Source organism: Triticum dicoccoides, chromosome 4A (genome assembly GCF_002162155.2).
Source record: "Triticum dicoccoides isolate Atlit2015 ecotype Zavitan chromosome 4A, WEW_v2.0, whole genome shotgun sequence".
Lineage (NCBI taxonomy): Eukaryota > Viridiplantae > Streptophyta > Magnoliopsida > Poales > Poaceae > Triticum > Triticum dicoccoides.
Genome location: NC_041386.1, coordinates 744600274 through 744608932, shown reverse-complemented (window position 1 = coordinate 744608932; position 8659 = coordinate 744600274). Strand labels below are relative to the sequence as shown.

At 45.2% G+C, this 8659-nt stretch overlaps 1 pseudogene; it reads right to left on the bottom strand.

The window, feature by feature from the left end:
- Positions 1 to 1662: 1662 nt before the first annotated feature.
- LOC119290014 lies at positions 1663 to 3971 on the bottom strand (annotated as a pseudogene).
- Positions 3972 to 8659: the final 4688 nt, after the last annotated feature.

Below are 8659 nucleotides of genomic sequence, written 5' to 3'. Positions count from 1 at the left end.
CGAGCATATGAACTTGGCAAATCATCTGTGCCAAGTGGCAACAATGCTGCCTGTCCGCTTTGTTCTGTCTGGTCTTTTTTTTTTATGTTGTGTACTGGCTTTTGACACTCAGAAATGCGCGGCCAAAAAAAAAACTCGGCAAGGAGCCCTTTGCTGGAAGTGTGTATACCGATTGTAAACTTCGGCAAAGCCTTTACCAAGTGTTTTTCATCCTTATTTGGCACTAAACTAACAATTTGATTCCAGTAGTGATACGTCGGGCACTAAACAATACACATCAACTCTATAAGTCAGGTTCTAATTACTGACGTGGCAACCAACAACATGTTACAAAACTATAAACCAAAAGTTGGCAGTGACCACCAGTGTCAATATCAGGCACAAAATGCCTGCATATTTCGTCATATTAAAACTAGCTTATCTTTCTAGTTTGATATGAATCATATCACTACCTGCATATTTCATCATGCTAAAACTACCTTACGTTTCTTGTTTCATATGAATCATATCACTAGTAGAAAACCATATGAAACCATAAACTGAGTCAATAGAAGAAATAATCTGCACTACTTGTATATATCTTCGAGCTAGAATCTAATGTTCGATGCGAACAGAACAAAAAATATGCATGATTTTCTAGGCCATTTATTCCAAAACCACATGAAATGGTGCTTCATTGTACCCATCTTATTATTGCTTATAAGCAACTAGTGGAGCTTAATGCTGCCCCAGGTGATAGGAAGCAGCTCATAGCTTGCGAATCTTATAATGTCCATAAGGATCTATAAGGAGGCATCGGACACAGGATGTGAATGGATTATTCATTAATTATTGTGAGCTCTAATCTTGATTTGTATCTGCATACTTAGTTTGTTTTTTGTCATGCATGTGACTTAGATGGCCTAGGGAGTGATAGGCAGGTGAAGGTTCACTTTGAGTCGTAAAAAGGCGAGATGCCGAACTGGTCGTGTGACGCGGCCGGTGTGCAAGGTGTGATGCCATGGGGCTGTGCGATGCAGCAACTTCGTGTGAAGCGACATGGTACGAGGGAAGTGCAGCGTGACAACCTGTGTGAAAGAGCCCTGGAGCCAACGTCTACACATGCGTGATCCGAGTGAACAGGTTGAGTCAGTTTGCATGCATGTGAGTTTGTTAGCTGCATGTAGTGTGCATTTGAGGCCAAGTCATGGCTCCTGGAGAGATTCCAGGATTGTTAGTACATGGTTAGTGCATGGAGAGTTTAGTGGAGTAGTGGGTCTAGGTAGTGGCGTGAGTTTTGCACGGCAAGAGTGCCAGCCCCTGCTGTATATAAATGTGTTGCTTTGAGTAATCAAATGGAGAGGCCGTGAGGGCTGAGGAAAATATGTAGCATGTGTATTCGCCAAGGAGAAGAGCCTATGGCAAAGCATTTGTGCTCCTCCTTGGTCCATGCGTGTGTGTGTGTGTGATTGAGTCTCTCCCATGTGCGGCGCTGCGGGAGGCGGCGCCAACAATTATTATTAACAAATAGCAGGAGCTCGGTCTTGTATACAAATATTCATATGTAGCTAATTGTGAAACAATAGCTATAGGGCATGAGGGTAATTAAGGAAGAAAACAAATTAACATAGAGGCTATGTAATCATAAGGAAAGAAACAACAATGTGCTAGCCAGATGAACATTCACGACCAGCAGGCAGGGATGACAATGCCCGTTTGGAGATAATCAAGATGATTAGTAGGTGATCGTTCAACTGTTGAGAACACCTTGAGTACTTGTTGCATCGTTGGACGGTGTGATGGATCAGGCTCTATGCACCGGTTAGCGAAAATGATCACTTGAAATATCTCACTTGCGATCACAGCTCCCGGGAGAGGGAGCCGTGTGTCCAGCAAATTCCGAAGCAACGTAGTTTTGTCGACAATAGATGAAAGGAAATCACCTGGGTGTGATATCCCATGAACAACTCTAGAACCAGCACTCCGAAGCTGTAAATATCACACTTCTCAGTCACCCTTGTTGTGTATGCAAGCTCTGAAGAAATATCAACATTCGAGAGTCAATTTTGCTACCTATATCATCAAAGTGCATTGATCAATAAAAACTCTTCTAGTATATTTATCTAAATGTACCAACATAGTGATATAATTTTACCTGGGGCAAGATATCCTTTTGTCCCGGCAAGATTTGTGCAGTTTGATCCATTCACATCTAGTATTTTTGCTAGATCAAAATCCGAGATGCAAGCCTTAAATTTAGGATCAAGCAAAACATTGTTGCTCTTTATATCTCTGTGGACTATGGGCGCGAAGCAACCGTGATGCATGTATGACAAAGCATGAGCAACATTCCTAACAATATTTAACCTCCTCGTCCAATCGATTTCAACTACAGTTTCCAGACAATTTAAAGATGTTGCTAAGCTCCCTCTGTCCATGTATTCATATAAAAGGAATCTTCCCTGAGTTGCAGAGCAGTAACCAAATAACTTTGCAATGTTGCGATGTCGAATGTGCACCAATGAGTGTATTTCACGGTTAAATTGCTCATCGTCTTCTTCCACATGGATCTTCTTCACCGCTAATAATTCACCTATTGGTAACTAAGCCCTATAGACAGATCCATTCCCTCCAGATCAAATGCAAAAATCATTGCTGAAATTGTTTGTGGCATCAACAATTTTCTTTTACACATCTTCCCCATCAAAGTTCCAGATGGAGAACATCATGGTCTGTTGTACTTCATTTGATGTTTCTATCTTATTTTTCTTTCTTTTGCAATGCCATGTTATTAGTGTAATGACAAACACAAAAGATATAACAACTGGTATAATTAGTAACTAGTAAACTAGCATCAGATGTTTTCCCTTGTTTACTACTTCGAGGAAGGTCACAAGGGGACAAAACTTTCACAACACCACACAATTTCTTATTATTCCTGAACCATTTGATTGAAGCTTATTCGAAAAACCTAGTATGTGGCACTGACCCTTCTAGTTTGTTGTATGACACATCCATGGATAGGAGACTGGTCATGCTTCGAAATGATGGTGGAATGTTGTCGTTGAGTGCATTGTGAGAAATATTCAAGGCTTCAAGCATACCAAGACCGCCTAACAAACTTGGAATAGAGCCAACAATTGAATTGCCACTTAGATCCAACATATCTTGTAGGTTTACTAACATCCCAAGTTCGATAGGAATTGTACCATTTAGGTGACTGTGGCTCAACTTTAGAAAGTGAATCTTTAGGCAGTGCTCAATTGATCTTGGTATTTGCCCAGTAGGTTGTTTGATGACAAATCTAGATACTCCAAGTTGTTCAGTGATCTAATTCTTGTGGCATATTTCCCTGGAACAAGTTATCAGAAAAGGCTCAGGTTAAAAAACATCGTTGCGTTGCTGATTTCTCTTGGAATCTGTCCTTCAAGCTTGTTTGATGAAACATCAAGTATCCCCAGATGAGTTAATTTCCCTATACTTGATGGTATTACTCCAGTTATATTGTTGTTTGATGCACGTAGCACAGTAAGTTTGTAGCACTCACCCCAAAGATGAGATTATCTGTCGAACAATTTATTTGAACTGACTTCACTATAAAGATTTGGGTAAGCTCCCATCCTGGTGATATCTCCTTCAAGGTTATTTCATTCAAGTCGAACCCTTACTAGGCTCTTACAACTTAGCAAGCTTGATGGTAAGGGTCCAACCAAGTTGTTGCCAGTAGCAGACAAATGTTGTAGCTGACTGTCCAGTAGCAGACAAATGGTAGTGGTAGTGGTAGTAGAGCAGGAAGGAGATGTTGCAAGTGTCTTTTGGTGGGCTGTGTTGGGTTGCTGCTGTCCAGATTAAGGGCTCGGCGGGCCTCGGAGCACCGACTAAGAAAAACAGTTCGCACCTACGCCTCCTCGCCGCTTCATTCGGCGAGGAGCCTGACCCCGAGCTTGGGCTCAGCGGTAGGATCGCGGTGCCGACACTGACTTGGACGACATTGCTTCGGCGCACACGCTCAGAGCCTGATCTTTAGCGAGGACATGGCGGTACGTGACAACAGTTCTAATATGGGCTGCTTTAGTTATTTGTAGGTTGTATATAATCTGAGCCAAGCAAGCCTCGTGCAGGGCACTAAGGAGGATGCCGCAGTGGCCATGGTGAAGGCCATGCTCGGCGGCGACGCGGCGGGCCGTGCCGGCCTCATGCAGGTCACCGAGGAGGATGCCGCAGTGGCCATGGTGAAGGAGATGCAGAGGCAGAGCAATGTCTTAATATGAGGGGTCCAATGCCCCCCCCCCCCCCAAGCTTTGAACCAATTTTTGAAAGAAAAAAGGGAGGGCTTACATGGGTGTAAATTGCATAAAACCACGACAATTGGGGACCCTAATTCCCAAAACCACTACCATTCAGACTTTTTTTTCAAAAACCCACCATCTTTGTGATGACAGTTTGCAAAAAACGCTGATCGGTTGATTAGAGTTGTTTGACGGAAAAACTGACAGCTGGGTCCCTCCATATATGATGATGTGGCATGAAACAACTCACAACGTTTGATTCAAATATTAGGCTGGTGTAGGGCCCACCCGTCATTCTGACTCCCAATCCCCTTCCTCCTGTGGTCAATACCAACGCACTCGTCATGAATGCATCGGTGCCCTCGCCATCGTCATCCCAGCCATGGGTGCTTGCCAAGAGACTCAGGAGAGCGGGAGAAAGGGAAGGCGGAGCTCACCAGGAGCTTGAGTAATAAAAGCAGCAGCGCATACCTGATACTTATTTCTCATACGTTTACATTTTAATTATTTCTTATGGTTATGCTTCATTATCAAAGGTGCTTCATTGCCATATGTAAGACTACAGAGGTCAGAGGGCATGCCAGTTCAGGGTTCAAGCATATAATAATGCTCGAACCACTCTACCCTCTCTTTTTTCACACAACATGGTGAATACTTCACAATCATAATATAAAAATAGTTATATGCATAACCTAACTAATTTTTTAAAATAATTTTTTTATTAATTTGCAGAAATATTACGCCAATTTTTTTAAAAAATAATACACATCCTACAGTTAGCCGATAGGTACCCTGTCAGCCAGTAGGAGGCCGGTAGGCTATCGGCCGCTGGTTTTACCTCCTGTCTGCTAGCCGGCTGGGAATTATTGTCCAACTGTAGGCCGGCTGGGGCTTATTGTCCAACTGTAGGCCGGCTGGAGCTAGTTAGCTGCCTGTGGGCCGATTTGTCCATCCCCATACGTTTCCCGCTTTATAGTTCCCGCCTCATTTTCTCGCGTCCTAATCCGAACAAAATCTTCCAGTCCAGGCAACAACAGAACCAACATTCTCCATGAACTTGCTACCTTCACTCTCAGTTGTAGCAAAACTTCCGGCGCCAGTCCTCTGTTCTTCGCTAGACTTCCAATCTTTTCAGTGTTCCATCTGGTACACCCTTCTCTTCCACCTAAGTCACAGCATAATGAATAATCAGGATTATGTCACATAAATCCACACCAAGATCACAAAGAACATCTACGAGCACTGAACAAAACAGAAAAAGGAGCTTGGATGTGTACATACCAGTTATTTTTTTTTCACGTCTTCGATTGTCAGTTTGTCGAGCTTGCTGATACTCGAGCAAACCGTTTTGAACTTCTCCGGAGGAAAGCCGTAGATCTCCAGCATTCCATCTAGCAACCCTCTATGGAATAGTTTTATCTCGTATTCCTTCCGTCCCAAAATAAGTGTCTTGAGTTTAGTACAAATTTGTACTAGAATTAGTGCAAAGTTGAGACATTTATTTTGAGACGGAGGGAGTACATGCCAATATCTAGCCTATATATGTAGCAACTCTGTCAGAGTTTTGATAACCTCGAAATCTGGTTCCATTGGCTCGTGACTCCAGCAATGATTGGGCTCAGCCCCGAGTTTTCCCTGTCAACAAAAAGACTAACAATTAAAGAAGGCCGGCCCAAAACGAAAAGACTACTTAAGCTAAACTTCTAGCACAACTATTTTCTTCCTCATTTCTAAATCAAGCAAATTCTCATCTCAGGGCAACTCCCCAATAGTCTCAGAACCAAAATTTATCCACCGGCTTCCAAATAACACCTGAATAGATTTATGAAATAACACCTCAGTTTTACTCCCTCTGTTCGGAATTACTTGTCACGAAAATGAATGTATCTAGACATATTTTAGTTCTAGATACATTCATTTCCAAGACAAGTAATTCCGAACGGAGGGAGTACTAGCTACGTCAATAAGATAGCGTTGGAAGAACTTAAGACAGTTGGAAATTGTTATTATCTGTGTGCCATCTTCTCATGTAGTTGAGTTGTGACGGGAGACCCCTTTGATGATAATGCTGTTAATTTTGTCAGTCTTTGGAGCAAAGGTCCTGGATTGCAAACTCAGTGCTCCAGACTGCAATTATCAGGGAGCCGTAAAGCACCTAGGGACAATCAGAACTGATACATATAGATACCTCTGGCTCGATTCCTCTGCTTTTGCTCTGTTTTCTCAACTCTGAATACTTGCCTGTAGCTTCAGGTTTCAGGCGTCGGGTCGACTTGGGGACAGACGGAGATGCTGCCCCCTCACAGCAATGGCAGCTGCTATCTATCCACTAATTTTTGGCAAGGAAAATACACAGTAGACTGTGATAGTAGATATTTGATATTTGCCGCATATGGTGGTGAATCTAAGGCATCAGGAACACTAGGTACATACTGGACCAACACTTACAGATCAACCCGCGGTTACTCCACTCGATTCTATCTCATAGACACGGATGCCACCGCATTCTGTATCTATATCAAGTATAGAGAAAGACAAGTACCCAACACCTTATTTATCAGTTATATTTGAGCAGGAAAAAACAACAAGTTCAGTCTTGTCTACTATCTGTTGAAGGTTGTTCAAACTCTGAAGAAACATAAACAAATGGAAAGGAACACATCATTTTAGAATATTAGTGCACACACTTTAATATAGATCAAACTACGAGTACAGACCCTTTCAAAACAGTTGACTGAATTCTAAATATACTAAATCTGGCCAGGTTTGATTTACCCTGTTTTTTTTGACTTTTTTGAATCAGTGAAAACTCATCCAATCGGAGACTGCCACGTTATATAGTGGGGGATCTGGCTGTGTACGTTTTGAGTGGCTTGACGATTTTACCTGAGATTTGGGACATTCCTTCTGCTGTTGCATGGATCCAATTTGACTACGTCTGGATTGATTTGGCTGTTTCCTGTTTTGAGGTTTGCATGCGGTGTCCCGTTGTTGTGATTTGCATGCCTCCAGCCTGATCCTGATGTGTACGTGGAGGTTAGGCGGTGTTGTTTTGACGATGGCTCTGGGCGCCGCCTTGGTGCATCGATGTTTCTCGGCGCAGTCGATACTTCTGGTCGTTGCTGTGCTGGATACTTCGGATGGGCTGGATCGATTGCTATAAATACGAGTTTGCCGTTTCTTTGTTTCCTCCGCCTTAGGGAGCGGGTCGTGGTGAATGGTGATTCATGTCGAGGTGGTGCCCGCCACTGGGGCCGCCCGTCCTCCCCGACCTCGCTGCCGCTGGCCCATGCCTTGGCGGAGACCCAACTGTCGGGATCTCGTAGAGGAGTTCCTTCATCCTTTGAGGTGAACCCGAAGGCGAGGCTGTTGGTGGTGATGTTCGCGACGGTCATGGCGTACCACGTACAAGGAGAAGGCCGCCGCGATGGACGACCGGCTGGCCGGGGTATACAAGCCTCTCACTCCTGCATCAGGTCCAGCTGCTGTAGGCGGCATCCTCCTCCTCACTTCCAGCCCCCGTATGCACCGCCCCGCCAGTGTGCCCCATGGAGCTCAAAGGCACTGGAGACCTGTTCTACAACGTTGCCCCCCCCCCCCTCTCCCGAGCTCCTGGTGGTTGCCTTGACGCCCACCGGCGTGGTGTGTCGTCAGTTTAGCGAGAGGAAGAAGGCGCATGCACGCCTCGCTGTCCGCTGTTGGAACCGCAGCCCTCTCTCACTCTGGGCTAGTGGTAGAAGAAGACACAAGACACAAAAAATTCTGGGCCGGCCACTTAAATATGTAAGGCCACGCACAGCCTAGCCGCCTTCATCGGCCACTAACAGCACTTACTAACTACCACGACGCCACACCTCCATGCACTAACCAACTCAGCTAGCATGCATACTAAAATCGCTGACGCCCAGCCTTGTAGCTAGACCACTAACTAACCAGCCATGCATGTAGATGGAATCCGGGCCGCTACTCACGCACGAACGTGACTCGGCCAGGTCGCTGCATGAGGCCGTGATCAAAATTAGTGCTGACAATTTCCCTCCTAATCTTGACCAGCTCGCCATCATCGAAGTTGTTGCAGCTACCGTCGTTGTCGTCATCACGAGCGTGACCCAGCCCGCGGACCCGACCTGGCGCAACGATGCCGGTCGCACCGTGCTCCGTCACGACTCCGGCGACACACGCCGAGCTCCTTCTCCGTCGGCGACACATGCCTGACGTCCCTCCGCGCCCCGCACGTCGTGCGCGCACCCGACGCGTCCGACGAGCCCAACCGCACCAGTGCATCCCGCACGTCCCGCGTGATGAAGCCATGTACCTAGGGTAGAGTCATGGACCTGTTCAAGATACCCTCCCAAGGACATCTCTTGAAGAAACCACCTTTCAGTCGACCT